The 16,547-nt window shown below is 36.9% G+C and overlaps 1 protein-coding gene across 1 annotated transcript in view; it reads right to left on the bottom strand.

The window, feature by feature from the left end:
* Positions 1 to 16,547, bottom strand: part of LOC146001885 (phenoloxidase 2-like) — a 73,642-nt gene that overhangs the window by 20,416 nt on the left and 36,679 nt on the right. The window lies entirely within an intron of this gene.

Genomic DNA, 16,547 nt, shown 5'->3' with positions numbered 1-16,547 from the left:
GTTCAGAATTGAAAGAGGAACAGTTTTTTTCATATCTCGCACTGTTATGGAGATATATCCAGTGAAACTATTTCGTGCCCTTTTCTGCAAGGATTCTATACATATTTTACACTTTACTTCACATTCTGGCATACAAAGGGGGGAAATTACTGCCTGTAATATTAGTATGTTGGATATAGAAAATACTTCCTACTGAACTGGGACTGAAGTTATGATGGTTTATGAAATGCACTTGAATTCGTTGGGTGAAATAATAAACCGTGGGCGTGGGCCCCAAGGCAAGTATTGATCGTCAAATTATCCATGACTATTCTCATTAATATTTCTCTTGCATTCTATGTGTGTTTTGAAGGAATAGATTTTTAAGTAAGAGATTGTCAGCAGCTTGCTTGGCGTTTTATTTCAATTCTTGAAATTGCGTAAAACAAAAAGAATGAACATGGTAGTGGACAATTTATGTCGTAATACTTATGCTATCCACTCTGCAGTCAGGAACAAATTGTCGTTAAGTTTCAGGAATTTCAGTGTACTCTTCAATCAGTCCCCAACGTCGGCCATTTTCTCGTGGCTGTATCGTTCATGCAAGATATGATGTCTGAACTGACACAGAGATTCCAAGTTGGGAATAGTAGGTGGTTATATCGAAAGTGGTATTGTTCTACCGTAACTCTCTCTCTCTCTCTCTCTCTCTCTCTCTCTCTCTCTCTCTCTCTCTCTCTCTCTCTCTCTCTCTCTCTCTCTCTCTCTCTCTCTCTCTTGCACTTGTCAAGAGGTGGATCCTCCCTCTCTCCCTCAATCTTTCTTTTCCTTTATTTTTCATCTATCTCCCTTGATTTATCTATTTCACAGACACATACGCGCACTCTCTTTCTCTCTCCCTCTCTCTCTATCTATCTCTCTCTCTCTCCATGTGTAACGTTCCTTCTTTTTCCTTCTGTCCCTTCGACTGTTTTTTATTCTCTCTCTCTCTCTCTCTCTCTCTCTCTCTCTCTCTCTCTCTCTCTCGTTCTCTCTTTCTGTCTCTCTCCATGTGTAACGTTCCTTCTTCTTCCTCCTGTCCCTTTAATTTCTCTCTCTCTCTCTCTTTTTCTCTCTCTCCCTCTCTCTTCTCTCTCTCTCTCTCTTTCTCCCTCTCCTTCTCTCTCTTTTTCTCTCTCTCCTTCTCTCTCTTTCTTTCTCTCTTTCTCTATCTCTTTCTCTCTCTCTCTCTCTCCATGTGTAACGTTTCGTCTTTTTCCTTCTGTCCCTTTAATTTTTCTCTCTCTCTTTCTTTCTCTCTCTCCTTCTCTCTCTTTCTATCTCTCTCTCCTTCTCTCTCTTTTTCTCTCTCTCTCTTTCTCATTCTCTTTCTCCCTCTCTCTCTCTCTTTCTCTCTCTCTCACTTTCTCTCTCTCTTTCTCTCTGTGTGTTAATGTTATTCTTTATTCTTACCTCTTTCTTTTCCGTCATTGTTCTCCTTTAAAATCTCTCTTTTTTCTTTCTCGGTCCATCTACTCTCTCCGTGTGTTATTCGGTCCAACTGACTCCCTTTGTCACGCTCCTTTCCTGGGGTTGCTATACGTCCCGGGACAGTCCCGGAATTATACCATTTGTCCCGGTGTACCGAAAGGTTTCTTCGGGACGTACTACCAATGTCCCGGAATCGGTTGAGAAAGCATAAAACGATTAAGGATATACTTTCATGAATGTTATTTCTATTTAAATGCGTGGACGTAAGTTTAACATGCTAATTCAAAACAATCTAACTACGTACATTGAACCACTCCCTCTCAACAATACAAGAGTTTGCGAGTTACAAAATTGTTCCCCAGAGCTCTTTGACTTCACGACGTCGCTGATCAATGCACTTGCCGACAACTTACAGAGTGTATTGCAAAATCTTCATCACGAAAAATGTATCTATTACAAGGAAATAAACCAGTCTTTCGAAATGCATTAACAGATGTTTCCATAGTAGCAGCTCTGTTGTATGCACCTGACAATATTCTAGCAATTTTAGTTATTTTTAGTGGTTTTCCTGGATCCTGACGCAACCATGTTTCAACTTCTTTCTTTTCGCCTGAAAATGGATGAGGGAGAGAATTTCTCAGGGCAAGCTGAAAAGCACCGGTTTTCTCCCTAAGCGAACACTCACTAACGCCTCAGGTGTCTTCCCTCTGTCTTTCATGTAACGTTCTTGTGTTCCTTTGGGGACGCAGAAATAACGCACAGCTTTCTTATAACCCATTTCGCCACTTCGAACATAATTTACAGCCCTTATTATGCTTTCTGGGCTCCACCTATCCCTTTGGGATGAGGCCGCTCCCTGAAACAAAGAAATGAACATTTTCGTAATAAATCCTAGGCTATAGGGCTATAGGCCTACACATTTCTAAAATAATTGTTCACATTTTATTAATCTAGTTACGAGTAAATTGGGTTAAATTTAAAAATTAGTGGGCCCAAAACATTCATCCAACAATTGAAGTACTATATGGTTTTACGTCTTTTCTTTCGTTAGAAAAAAATACTTCATTGAATTTTTTAAAATTGCAATACTTTGTCTTCAAGTTTCCTTTCCAAAAATATCGTCCGATATAGTTCGTTATTTTGTGTAAAAACTACAAGAATATTCTGATCATTACATATAACAAAAGGTAAAAGTAGTGGGAAAGTATATATTATAAACCCAGGAAAGTATGAACCCCCCTCAGGCAGATTTACCTACACTTAAAACAAGCTCAACATGCCCATATGAGCTTTTTGCTCAAGTGTGGAACCCTGTCTAATCCAAGATTTTTGTAAAAAATGCCCTCGGAAATTTCTCGGAAATTATGAACCCCCTCAGATTGATGTGCCTACACTTATAAAAGGCACTTCTGTGAGATTGTTGTCCATAATCCTGTCAAAAATATGCCCCTCTTGATATTTTATGATATCTTAAGTATAGTAACTGCTATAGTGCCCTAACATGTATAGATTTCAAAATATTAACAATTCTGTTAATATTGCATTTTTCAGAAAATTCTATTTATAAAAATTAGGCATTTACAGCTTAAATATTGCATATATCAGGAAAATTATAGAGTCAAAATATGTAGAGAATCATGCCTAGAATATGTCTACAAAATTTTAAGTCTCCAGCACTGATAGTTTTTGAAAAATCTCAAATTCAAAAAATTATCGATTTTTTAACAAAACTTCTAAACAGCCTCTAGATTTCAAATATGCAACCCCCATGCACCTATCTTGAAAAATAGGCAAGTTATTCAAGATCTAGAGAACAACAAGATATTTTGAAAAATTTATAGAGATCAAAAAGTTGCATCTTGCCATGCCCAGGCCAAAGCAACAAGCCCCATGTCTCTAGCATTCATGGTTCCGGAGATAATCAAAATTCAAAAAATTATCGATTTTTTCAAAATTTTAGTATGTTGCTCTGGGGGCCATGCAGAGTCACCCCCATAAATATAATTGGCCTAGGATCAAAACTAGTGAAAATTGCAAAAATAAAATAATCGATTTTTTCAAAATTTCAGTATGTTGCTCTGGGGGCCATGCAGAGTCACCCCCATAAATATAATTATCCTAGGATCAAAATTAGTGACAGAATAGAGAAACAAAAATTATAATAGGGCTTGGATATAGCTACCAGCCACTATATTTTTATTTTGAACACAGCACTTAAAACTAAGCCAAGATGCACCCCCACCCCCACCCACACCTACCCACCCCCACCCACCCACACCCACCCACATCCATACATATTTACTTCCCGGCACACTTCTATTGCATCATGTTGTGCAATATTAATTGATTAAATGGTTATGACATAATGTGCTGATGTGGTGTTTTCTGATTGGTTTAAATAAGCAGTGTTTCTATTGGCTCTGTAAATCTATATAAGCCAGGGCACAGTGCAGATTCTTCACCATTGCTGGATCGGCAGTGGAACCCACAAGTGGGGGGCAGAACCTGAACAGGCTCCACCAAAGTATAGGAGAATTGAAGCATATAATTTGGCGGAATAACCCAAGTAAGGTCATAGAAACAATATACACTGTTACAATAAAACCCAATTTTTGGCAAAAAAAGGGGGGGAAAAAACCTGCGGCACGGCCAGTTCCTCTGCACGGATCAATACTCGGGGCAGTTTCTCAGATTCCCGCGCCGCGGAGCTGCGGCACGGCCAGTTCCTCTGCACGGATCAATACTCGGGGCAGTTTCTCAGATTCCCGCGCCGCGGAGCTGTGGGATCAATACTCCCCGCCCGGGCAGTTCTATTCCCGCCGCGGAGCTGTGGGATCAATACTCGGGGCAGTTTCTCAGATTCCCGCGCCGCGGAGCTGTGGGATTAATACTCCCCGCCCGGGCAGTTCTATTCCCGCCAAAGTGGTTCCTAAATACAAAACTCAAGAACTAATTGACATAAAGCTATGCAGTTTTTTTGTCTGTACTGAACCCAACTGATTAAGCATAGAGTTTTGATTTGATTCCCAAGAAATTTTATATAAATACCAAAGCCAAAAAATATTAACACACACACACACACACACACACACACACACATATATATACACACACACACACACACAAAGCACAGTGCTGAACCCAACTGATATTTTTATCCAGCATAGAATTTTGATTTGAATCCCAGGAAATTGTATATAATAAACAACAACAAAAATGCCAAGTCAAAAATATTGTAATCAATGCAATAAGAATATATCCAGCCCCAATTGGGCCAAGCACCAAAAGATTTGTAACCCGGACAAATACAGAACTCCCACAAAAATATGCCCTAAATGCCATAGAAAATACAGCATGCAATACTTCACATATACACATAAAAATACTTGTTCTGTACAGTCATCAACATTGCCCCCACAAGCATCTACATCTGGTCTGAAAAGGAAGCATGAAGCACCTGTTAATGCTGGACCTGCAAAGCAGCCACGCTATGAACCCATCCATAGCAGTTTTAATGGCCAATTAAGAGATTATCGGTTTGTATCAGAGCCAAGATGTGGTATTAAGAATTTTTTGAAGAGTGTAAATTCTGATGTCCAGGCAATTCTAAATGCACAAAATGGCTCTTATAAGCTCTCCCTCAAATTGTATACTCAATATAAGAAGCCAAACGGCACAAAATTTACACAGCCCCACATAACAGAAACTGTACCGGTATATTCAAATGCAAATTCAGACACAATAATAAGCAGGTTGATAGATCAATTGAACATTAAACACTCTGAATTTGCAGCAAAAGAGTCTGGATGGAGCCTATGCGGATCTCCACACAAGTTATATGTTAATATTTCTGAATTCTGCCCATTACAAGGATCTACATATCTGCCATTACCTGACAATATTAAAAACAAAAGAGCCGTGGTTAATATTGAAAATAATGATGATAAATGCTTTTTGTGGTGTATATTAGCTGCTTTGTTTCTAGTTTCAAGGCATCCTGAGAGAATAACTTATTACAAACAACATGAACATCTTTTTGACGATGCAATGGAGGGTTTGGAATATCCAATGTTAGTTCAGAATATTGATAAATTTGAAAAAAAGGCCCGGGATATCAATGGCAAACAATTATCTATTAATGTATTTATTTGTTCCACTGGCCGTGGCAATTGCTTGATAGAACCTCTCAGAATCAGTATATTTGATGATGATTCTGCTGTTCCGATTGATTTGCTCTTAATTGAAGGGGATGGCACATATCATTACACTCTGATACATAATCTTGAAGCTTTAGTGAGAACACAACTAGACAAATCCAATATAATATTCAAGTTGTGCAGAAGATGTTTATGTGTATTTGATGGTAAAAAAATAATAAAAGGGGTTCGGGAAGTGAATGCAAAAATTGCAAAAAACAAGTTAATTGAGCATTTGAAATATTGTGGCAATCATAAACCTGTTCATATGGTGATGCCTAATCCAAGTGAAAATGCAAAATTCAATAAGTTTGAAGCCTTGTTGGAACACCCAGTATATATTGTCTGTGATTTTGAATCAATTCTCAAATCTCTTGCATTCTGCAATCCAGATCCTGAAGAATCTTCAATTACACCATACCAGCTACATGAACCTTCCAGCTTTTATTATGTGGTTGTACAGGATGGTGTTGTTAGTAAAGAATATTCATACATGGGAGCAGATGCCATCAAAATATTTGCACATAGAATAGAAAATGAGTGTCGTGACATAGCATCTAATGTTTTATTAAAATCAAAACCCATGTTGCCTTTAACAGAGAAACAGATTGAAGATTTCAACAATGCGGAAAAATGCCCGGTATGTGATTCTGAATTTGCAGATACAAAAATCAAGGTGAAACACCATTCTCATACAGATGGTAAATTCAAAATGGCCCTGTGTAATAGCTGTAATATTAAGATCAAGAGACCAAGATTTGTCCCCATATTTTGCCATGGAGCATCCAATTATGATTTCCATCATCTGATCAGGTACGAGGGGTTTGAGAAGCAGAATTTAAATATTTTAGCTGAAAATGATGAGAAATATATATCTATTAGCAAAATAATTAAAGTTAATGGTGTTCCTATTCACATAAGATTTCTTGATTCTTACAGAATTTTATCTGCTAGCCTGGCTACACTGGCCACTCAATTATCTGATGATCAATTCAAAATCACACGTGCATTGTTTCCAAATCAGGACCTGAAATTAATTAGGCGGAAGGGTGTATATCCATATGATTATGTTACGGATTTTTCTAAATTTGATGAGTGTGCTCTGCCACCAAGACAACAGTTTTACAGCAAAATCAGAGGATCTGGAATCAGTGATGATGATTATCACCATGCCCAATTGATGTGGAACAATTTAAAATGCCAGACATTTGGTGATTATCACATGGCATATTTAAAACTTGATGTGACCCTCTTAGCTGATATAATGCAGGCATTCAGAAAATCTTCTATGCAAAATTATAGGCTGGATCCAATATATTTTTACAGTGCCCCGGGCCTAGCATGGGCTGCAATGTTTTTAAACACTAAAATGCCATTGGATCTGATCCGGGATCAAAATATGTATCTGTTTATGGAGCAAGATATAAGAGGAGGCATGGTGCAATGCTCTCAGAGATATGCCAGAGCAAATAACAAATATATGCCTGATTATGATCCAGAATTGCCATCAAATTATATATTGTATGTAGATGCAAACAGCCTCTATGGTCACGCTATGATGGATAAATTGCCATATGCAGGGCTTGAATGGGTTGAAGATTTTAATATTGAGGATCTTCAGGACTTTGATGACAGTGACTATGGCCTCTTCTTAGAGGTTGATCTGACAATTCCTGATGATTTACACAACAAATTTTCTGATCTGACCCCAATTCCTGAGGTTCAGTGCTCACCTGGCTCTAAACAGAAGAAATTGATGATGACTCTGGAGCCAAAACAGGGCTATGTCATATATTACAAAAACCTCCAGTTCCTGATGAAACATGGTGTTCAAGTGACCAAACTTGGCAAAGTTTTGAGGTTCAGGCACTCAAGATGGTTGAAACCATACATTAATACAAATACAGAGCTTCGAACATCTGCAAAGAGCCAATTTGATAAGGCCTTGTTTAAATTGATGGTCAATTCTGTATATGGCAAAACAATTGAAAATGTCAGAAAACATACCGATGTTAAAATAATTACTGACCCCAGCCTGAGTAAAAAATTGGTTGCAAAGCCTAATTTCAATTATAGAAGAATTTATGATGAAAATATGGCACTTTTCAACATGAAAAAAACAAAAATTAAGTTTGATAAACCTATTTATGTAGGGGCTGCAATATTGGAATTGGCCAAATTACACATGTTAATATTGTATTATGATGTGTTGAAACCTTTTTATAAGGATCATGTAAAATTGATGTACATGGACACGGATAGTTTTGTTCTTGATATTCAAACAGATGATGTTTATAAAGATATGTCACAGCCTGAATTGCTTGAATATTTTGATACCAGTGAACATACAATAATTCAACCCCACAACAAAAAGATGCCTGGCAAGTTAAAAGATGAGACACTTGGTGATGTTATTGTGGCATTTACTGGGTTAAGTGCCAAGATGTACAGTTTTATAACATGTAGTGGTGTTGCTGCCAAAAAGGCCAAGGGCATTTGCAAAGTAACTGTGGAAAAAGAGCTTGAATTTGAAGATTATAAAAATTGTCTCAAATCCCAGAGTTTAATCAAAACATCAGAATCCAGAATTCAGAGTGTGGATCACTTATTGACTAGCAATATTGTAAGAAAAGTGGCTCTGGACCCACATGATGATAAGAGATGCATTTTATCATGTGGAATACATACTTTACCATGGGGTCATTGTGATTTGAAAAATGGGAATCAATGCCCAATTACAGAGCATGATTTGAAATAAATAAACATGCCTATGAACTTATTTGGGTTCAAAAAACAGGCTATTATGGAGCTGCCAACACCACAACCCTCTTCTGATATGCTGTCTAAACTGAGTGGCTTGTTAATTATTCATCTGAATAGCATACTTACAGATATTGATGATAAAACAGGCAAAATATTGTACATATTTAACAATAATTTAAATCATTACCAATTACCTGTAGGTGGGCAATTGCAATTTATTACAACCCCTGAGGGTGATGTTAAAATTTCAATAGGGAGAAATATTTATAGAATTAAGCACTCAAACATGATTTCTGGCACTGTTTATACTGTTTCTGCTGGTGATTGCTTATATATTGAGGTCCCTGGATCTTATGACAAGCTTATACCCTTTTTTATAGAATTAAGAATCAGATACTCTATAATAAATAACCACTAAACAAAATGCCTAATGATATTTTTGGCCATACAAGACATGAAGATCATAGTGATGAGATTCTGATGCTTGATGTCAGAGTCAAGAAATTAAGAAGTGATTTACAAGCTTTACAAACTACACTCAATGCCAGTCTTCAATTAGAAATTACAAATTTGCAATCACAATGCATGGACCCTCTTCTTAAAATTGATTCTGAACTCAAATTGCTGCTTCAGAAATATACTGATTTGGCCACATTAGATAATTTTCAAAGTTTAGAAGAAGCTGTAGCAGCTCTTCAAGCCAAATTTAAGACCCAGGCTAACAACTCTGAGCAATTGAAACAACAATTGGAAGAGCAGATAAATAATGTCCAGGCACAGCTCCAAACAATTGTCAAAAGCATAAAATCACAAGACGATTTTGATCTAGTAATTTCCACTCTAAAAGAACAGATTCAGTCGCTCCAAATACCTAATCTGGACCCTCTGAACAATGCCATAGCCGAGGTTAAAGAAAAAATTGAGACACTTGAAAATTTTATGAACAATTTGCCATCTTCTGATGCTTTGAATGCAATAACTCGGAGTGTAGCAAATATTAAGCTGCAACTTGAAACATATGAAGATTTTGGAAAAATTCAAAGTTCCATAACCCATCTTGAAGGTACAATAGCAGCAGTGCAAAGTGATTTGGCAAATGTACTAGAATCCCGATTGCCCGGGATTGTAGATACCCTTGTCAGTGTCCAGCACAAAATCACAAAGCTTGAAAACCTCAACACTGAATCTGAACTATCTCATTTTCATCACTTGATTGATGATATCCAAACAAAACTTGAAATTTTACAACAATCCACACCCTCTCAGGCAGATATAGCCCTGCTCCAAAATGCTATGCAAAATGTGGCTGATGCTTCTGAATTAAACAATGTGAAATTGGCACTTGAATTTTTACAAAATACAGTGTCAAATTTGCCTACATCACAGGAACTTAAAAATATAAAGAGAGCAGTGAATAGGATATTGAAATCAGAAGATATCAAGAATATCCAGGCAGAGATCAAACATCTCACACAGACAGTGGCCACTCTACCAACTAATCAACATATTAATGAATTGCATGCCCTATTTGAGGATATCAGAAGACAGGTCCATGATCTTACAGCTCAAAATTCAAAATTGGCAGTTGTTGAAAATTTGCAACAAATTGTAGCTAATATCAAGCAACAGCTAGGGACCATGGAATCCAATCAAGCAAATGCTTTGTCTGTTTTTGCCACCCAGCTACAAGAGATTGTGCAACAATACAAGAAACTTGTTGTGGACATAAAAATCAAGCCAGGCCATGATGATGTTGTTAGGACTATCAATGAGCATCTTGAATCTGAAACAAGTAGATTGCTCACAGCAGAAAAAGAAATAACAGGCATAATTGAAAATCCTAAACATACAGTAATTCTTGAATTGTACAGCATCCCCAACAAAGAATATGATTCTCCATTTACACCAGGCGGCAAAATATATATGCTGTCCCCTGCACAATTTTATTACCAGTTCTTTGTTGGGGGCACATTGAGACCAATCAAGATCAAATATTGGCTACAACCACAGGCACACCACTACCCTACCTTATCAATAACAAATGCTGATAACAAAGTGAAAATCACCAGTGTAGAATTGGAGGATTTTACAGATCCCAATACATTAGAAACAGCCTTTGCTGAAGATGATGGCTCTCTGGAATTTAAAATACAAATAGGGGACAAATTATATTTAGAAAATCCTGTAGTATCAGCTGCTGAACACCCCATAGTTGCAATATTCTTGTTTACATATTATGTCTAGAGAAATTATTGTTGATGAAGTACACAGACAAGCCCGACATAATTTTAAGAGACTCCCAGTAGTCACAAAGGGCATAGATGATTTATGGCAAAGCGACTTGATTGAAATGGCAAGTGGACAGTTGAAAAACTTAGACAAAATCAACAAGGGCTACAAGTATCTACTCACTATAATAGACACATTTTCAAAATTTGCCTGGGCTGTGCCACTCAAATCCAAGACTGGAAAATGTGTTACAGAAGCTTTTAGAACAATCATCAATCAGAGTGGAAGATCCCCGCGCTATTTGCAAACAGATAATGGCAAAGAATTTTATAATTCAGTGTTTCAACAATTTATTAAAAGCCAGGCAATACAACATTATTCGAGTTACAGTGACCTCAAGGCCTCAATTGTAGAGAGATTCAACAGAACCTTAAAAAATCTTATGTATAAACAATTTACACTTCAAGGTAATTATAAATGGATTAATATTCTTCCAGAACTTCTACATAAATATAACAACTCGGTCCATTCCACAATCAACATGAAACCCTCTGAAGTAACTTCATCTGATGAGCAAAAATTGATCAGCACTGTTTATTATCCTAAATATCAGCCAACAACAAGAAAGGCCAAATACAAGGTGGGGGATCAAGTAAGAATCAGCAAATATAAGCACTTATTCAAAAGAGGCTTTACAAGAAACTGGAGCACTGAATTATTTACAGTGGTTCAAGTTAAACCTGGGACCCTTAACACATATATAATAAAGGATCACCGAGGAGAAATTCTCAAAGGCAGGTTCTATGAACAAGAGCTCAGCAAAACTAAACAGCCTGACACATATCTCATAGAAAAAATCATCCGCAGAAAAGGCAACAAGTTATTTGTCAAATGGGTGGGACTTCCAGAACACAGCTGGATCGATGCAAACAAAGTGATAATATGAGCACCTGGGATGTTATAAAGAGGCTGCCAGAACCTGAACAACAAAATAAGAGAAATGGAAAATTGCTGCCTGAAAATATTAGGTGTCTTATTGTTGGGCCATCTGCTTGTGGTAAAACTACACTAATGGTTGATAATTTTTTATTGGCACCCAACTGGTTAGACTGGAAAAACAGGCACTTGTATATCTTCTCTAAGAGCTTGGAACAATTAAAATATCAGCAGCTGATGAAGCTATATGATGGATTGGATATTGCCACTTTTGAACCAGATGTTAAGCCACTTGATGAATGTCTCGATAATTCTGTTGTTGTGTTTGATGACATTATATTGGATAATCAAAACAAGGTTAGGAATTTCTTTTCACAGGGCCGACACAAAAACATAGATTGTTTCTACTTGGCACAGACTTTTTCAAAAATACCCAAGCAACTGATCCGAGACAACAGCAATTTTATATGTGTGTTTCATCAAGACCATACCAACCTCAAACACATACATGATGAATATGTAGGTGGGGACTTGAGCTACAATGATTTTTCCAAGTTTTGCAGCAAGTGCTGGAATCAGGACAGTTATGGGTTTGTCACAATTGATATGACAAGAACACCTAATACTGGTAAATATAGAAATAAAATCAACAATTTTCTAGACATTGAAACATAAATAAATAACCATGAAAAGGCCAATCATTGATGATCTTAAATTAAGAGATTATCTTGTAAAAGATTTAAGGGATGGAAATCAGAGAACCGAGGAATTTATGAAAAACACAAACAAACAGAACAGCCTGTAATTGATGCTATTAATAATTTAGGTAAAAATATCAAAACTGTTACAGAGCAAAATCAAAATTTGCTCACAGAGCTTGTACCTGTAGCTGCAAGGAACATATTAGATTATCCATTCACCCCACTTTCCAGTATTCATACACCTAGTCCTATTGCTCCTAGAAGAATTGAGGCTAGTCAGGATCCTATTGAATTGGGTCTTCTTGCTCAAAAATATTTAACCACACCTAAAGACAATAAAGATGAGGTGTTTGGCTTATATGCTGACACAGAGCTTGATGGCAGCATCATACATAGAATTGGCAATTTCAGAGTAACATTTATGGGAGATGATATAATTGTATATTCAGAATCTCGACTTGGAGAAAAAGGTGCTTTTGTTAAGTACCCCGGAACACCTGGATTGTGGGAACTGATGACTAGGAAAAGGCCTGGCAGCTATACAGATCAAGATTATGAATATTACAAAGAAATATTAATAAAATCAGATGCTCTATACCAGAACAATGATCCCACACAAAAAAGAGTCAAGTCGAGCAGTGGGGCAAAATACAATAATTTAATCAAGCCCATATGGTCACAGATCAAGACTGGCAGTGGAATCAAACAATACAACACCCTGCCTAAAGAATTTGTGTGGGTTGATGATGTCAGGAAACTTGTAGATAGGTTATTGGTGATAGCTGGGGAGGAAAATGCTGGGAACCACAATTTTTACAATGAAAAAGTTGGAATTATGGACATGATAAGCACAAAATTGTCTAATTTTATAGTGAATGACACTAAGGGGATTGGATATCTCATAAAAATTATTAATACTCTACCACCTAAATTTTGGAATATTTCTGAGGGTCGGGGCTTTGTTAATGACATTATAAACAAGCTGCCATTTGAACTACACATTCCAGGCTATCAATATTGTGGTCCAGGTACAAAATTGGATCATAGATTAAACAGAGGGGATCCTGGTGTTAATCCCCTAGATGCTGCTTGTAGAGACCATGACATAGCATACAACACACATTCTGATCTTGACAAGAGACATGTTGCAGACAAGAAATTAGAAGAGGCTGCATTTGGCAGATTTGTAAGCAAAAATGCTTCTTTAAGTGAAAAAATAGCAGCATTGGGAACCACCATAGCTATGAGCACCAAACAAAAATTGGGGTGGGGGTTGTGAATATGTATATAATAAACCTACAATGAAGGCCAAGGGTGTTATGTATCAAATACCTTATGCAGGTCTTAAATCTCTTAAAACTATTGATAGCCTTTTAACCAAAAAGCAGCGCAAGAAAAAAAATTCTTGTATTGCAAAGGGGCATGGTATGAAATTGTTGCTTAGTACCCCCCAATTATAAAAATTACAGCAATCAAGAAAAAAATCACATGTGGGGGGATTTATATTTACCATCCCTGCCATCTTAGCTGCTCTCGGGGCTGTGGGGAGCTTGGCCGGGGGATCAGCCGCCATAGCAAAAACAGTAATAGATGCCAAGAAAAATAGGGCAGAATTAGATGAATTGAAGCGCCATAACCTGGCCATTGAGAAACAAGGCAAAGGTGTTAAAAGAGCCATGAATAAGTTTAAAAAAAACAAGAGCCGCTTACAAACCAAGATATTGAAGCTTTAATCAAGCCACTGGGCATCAAACATTTTAGAGGTGTGTACATGTCTGATTCTTTACCAGAACAACCACTCAACAAAGAGTGTGGCATTGTTAATTTGGATGAGTACAAAAATCAGGGCACTCACTGGATCTGTTATCTTAAATATTTAAAAAATGAGGCATTTGTGTTTGATTCATTTGGAGGTGCTCCACCTGAAAATTTAATAAAATATCTAAATTCAGCTAATCTTTATTACAATAATGCCCGTGTTCAAAACTTCAAAGATGTTAATTGTGGACATTTGTGTTTATCAGTTCTTAGATATATGTCTCAAATAAATAAACCATCAATTGAAGATTTTCAAAAAGCCTTGTGGTATTTAAAACATCATGGGGGTATTCCATCTCACCAGCCAAAATTCAATATTGAAACTCAAATTGCATGATGACATAGTGTATCCCAAAACAATAGCTCTCAGAGCATTTTATGGCATGTACCTAATCCCCAATATTACACACCACAACAACACAATTGCAGTAGGGGATGAAAAAATTGTCATCACTCCAGGGCAATATAATCTCTCCACTCTAAATGCTCAATTACCCAGAGGTGTAGTGTTAAGTCAAAATTCTGTCACTCACAGAGTAGAGATTGTATCTGCTACAGAAACAGTGGATCTGGGTACTATAGGAGAGCTGTTAGGATTTGAGAACGACACAAAACTTGAACCAGGCATCAAACACACTGCTATGAATATACCTAAATTCTTAGCCATAGAGACTCTGAATATTCACTGTAATGTGGCTGAGGGTATGATCACCAAATCAAATGGCATAGGCACTCACAAACAAACAGGCATCATTGCAACATTCAAACCTAACTCTGAATTTATGGAGCCCATCATCTACAATCCATCCCCAACATTATATTTTCCTGTGTGCCATAATAGAATAGATTATATTGAATTGATGGTCACTAATGAAAAAGAAGAATTAGTTGATTTTGCTGGAGCCACAACAACTGCAATCATAGAGATTAACATTTAAATAAAAATACATACAGAAGAAAATGGAAAATATTGAGAGTTATGAGCTACAATCATTCCCCCCAAACAGGAGGACATTTGCAAATTTAAATCAACCCAACACAGAGATTGAGGTTGATCTTGATGTAGGGGATGGCTTTATACACCCACACAGAGCAGATCAATACATCAAATTTGATGTTGTAAAGCTCGATGGAACAGATTATCCGGCAAATACAAATATAAGATTGGTAGACAATTTTGTGCCACATCTATTCTCTGAAATTGAGATCAGAAAGCATGGCGTTGTTATAAACAGAATAGATTATCCTGGCATTACCTCCACAGCTTTGGCCACATTAAAATTATCCAAAACCGAGGCTTCTTACTACAAAATAGGTGGATTTGAGGCTGGTGATAAGATATTATCTAAGAACCACACAGTGCTGTTCCCCATGCGCCTATTGCCAGGATTCTTCTCAGATTACAAAGAAATTATGTGGAAGGGTGGTTTAAGAATCACATTTAGAAGAGCTGCCAATGATAATAATGCTTTGATGAGGTACAGTGCAATAAACTCTTCAGGGGAAGCTCTGCCTAATACCCTACCAGATGCAGGCAAGTGCATTATTCAGACTATGGAGCTAAGAATCCCTGTTGTTGAATATGAGGCTAGTTATGCTCTTAAATACAAAGCAGATATAATAAAAAATCCACAGATTCCTCTGCAATTTTATACATATCAATGTGTACAGAAGCCCGCAACTGGTGCATATTATGAGTTTGATGCTACAAATTCATTCTCCAGTATACAATTTGACATGCCTGATTTTGTAGTGGTATTGTTTCAGACTGGAAGACACAACAATCAGGAAAAAAATTCAAGCAAATTTGATAACTGCAACATCAAGAACATATATCTTAAAAATGGCAGAAATGAGGTATTTCCTAGAGAAAATTATAATTTAGACATGTCCAAGAATGATTTCCTCAAATTATATGAAGCATTTACATCCTTCAAAAGAGTTACTACAGGCAATACTGACATGTATTACACACCAGATGAATTCAAGGCACAGAGACCCATGTTTGTAATCAACACTTCAAAAAGGAAACAAGTTGTGGTGAATGACAGGACAAACATTAAAATTATCTGTGAATTCCATGAGGCATTACCTGATGACACCATATGTAGTGTTATTCTCATAGGTGAAAAATCATATGTTTATAATGTAAGAAATGAGAGAGTCACGGAGCAATTCTAGAGGGTCTCTGCATATTGCATTGTTTTAATATTAGATAAACAAATTGAAGCTGGTATCCAATTGAACTTAAACCAGAAGTAAATATGTATGGGTGTGTGTGTAGGTGGCTCTTATAAACATCTTGGCCTAGTTTTAAGTGTGGCCAAAAAAAATATCAAGAGGGGCATATTTTTGACAGGATTATGGACAACAATCTCACAGAAGTGCCTTTTATAAGTGTAGGCACATCAATCTGAGGGGGTTCATACTTTCCGAGAAATTCCCGAGGGCATTT

The sequence above is a fragment of the Lepisma saccharinum genome, chromosome 18, assembly GCF_977018435.1.
Source record: "Lepisma saccharinum chromosome 18, izLepSacc3.1, whole genome shotgun sequence".
Classification (NCBI taxonomy): Eukaryota; Metazoa; Arthropoda; class Insecta; order Zygentoma; family Lepismatidae; genus Lepisma; species Lepisma saccharinum.
This window is presented reverse-complemented; position numbering and strand designations above follow the sequence as displayed.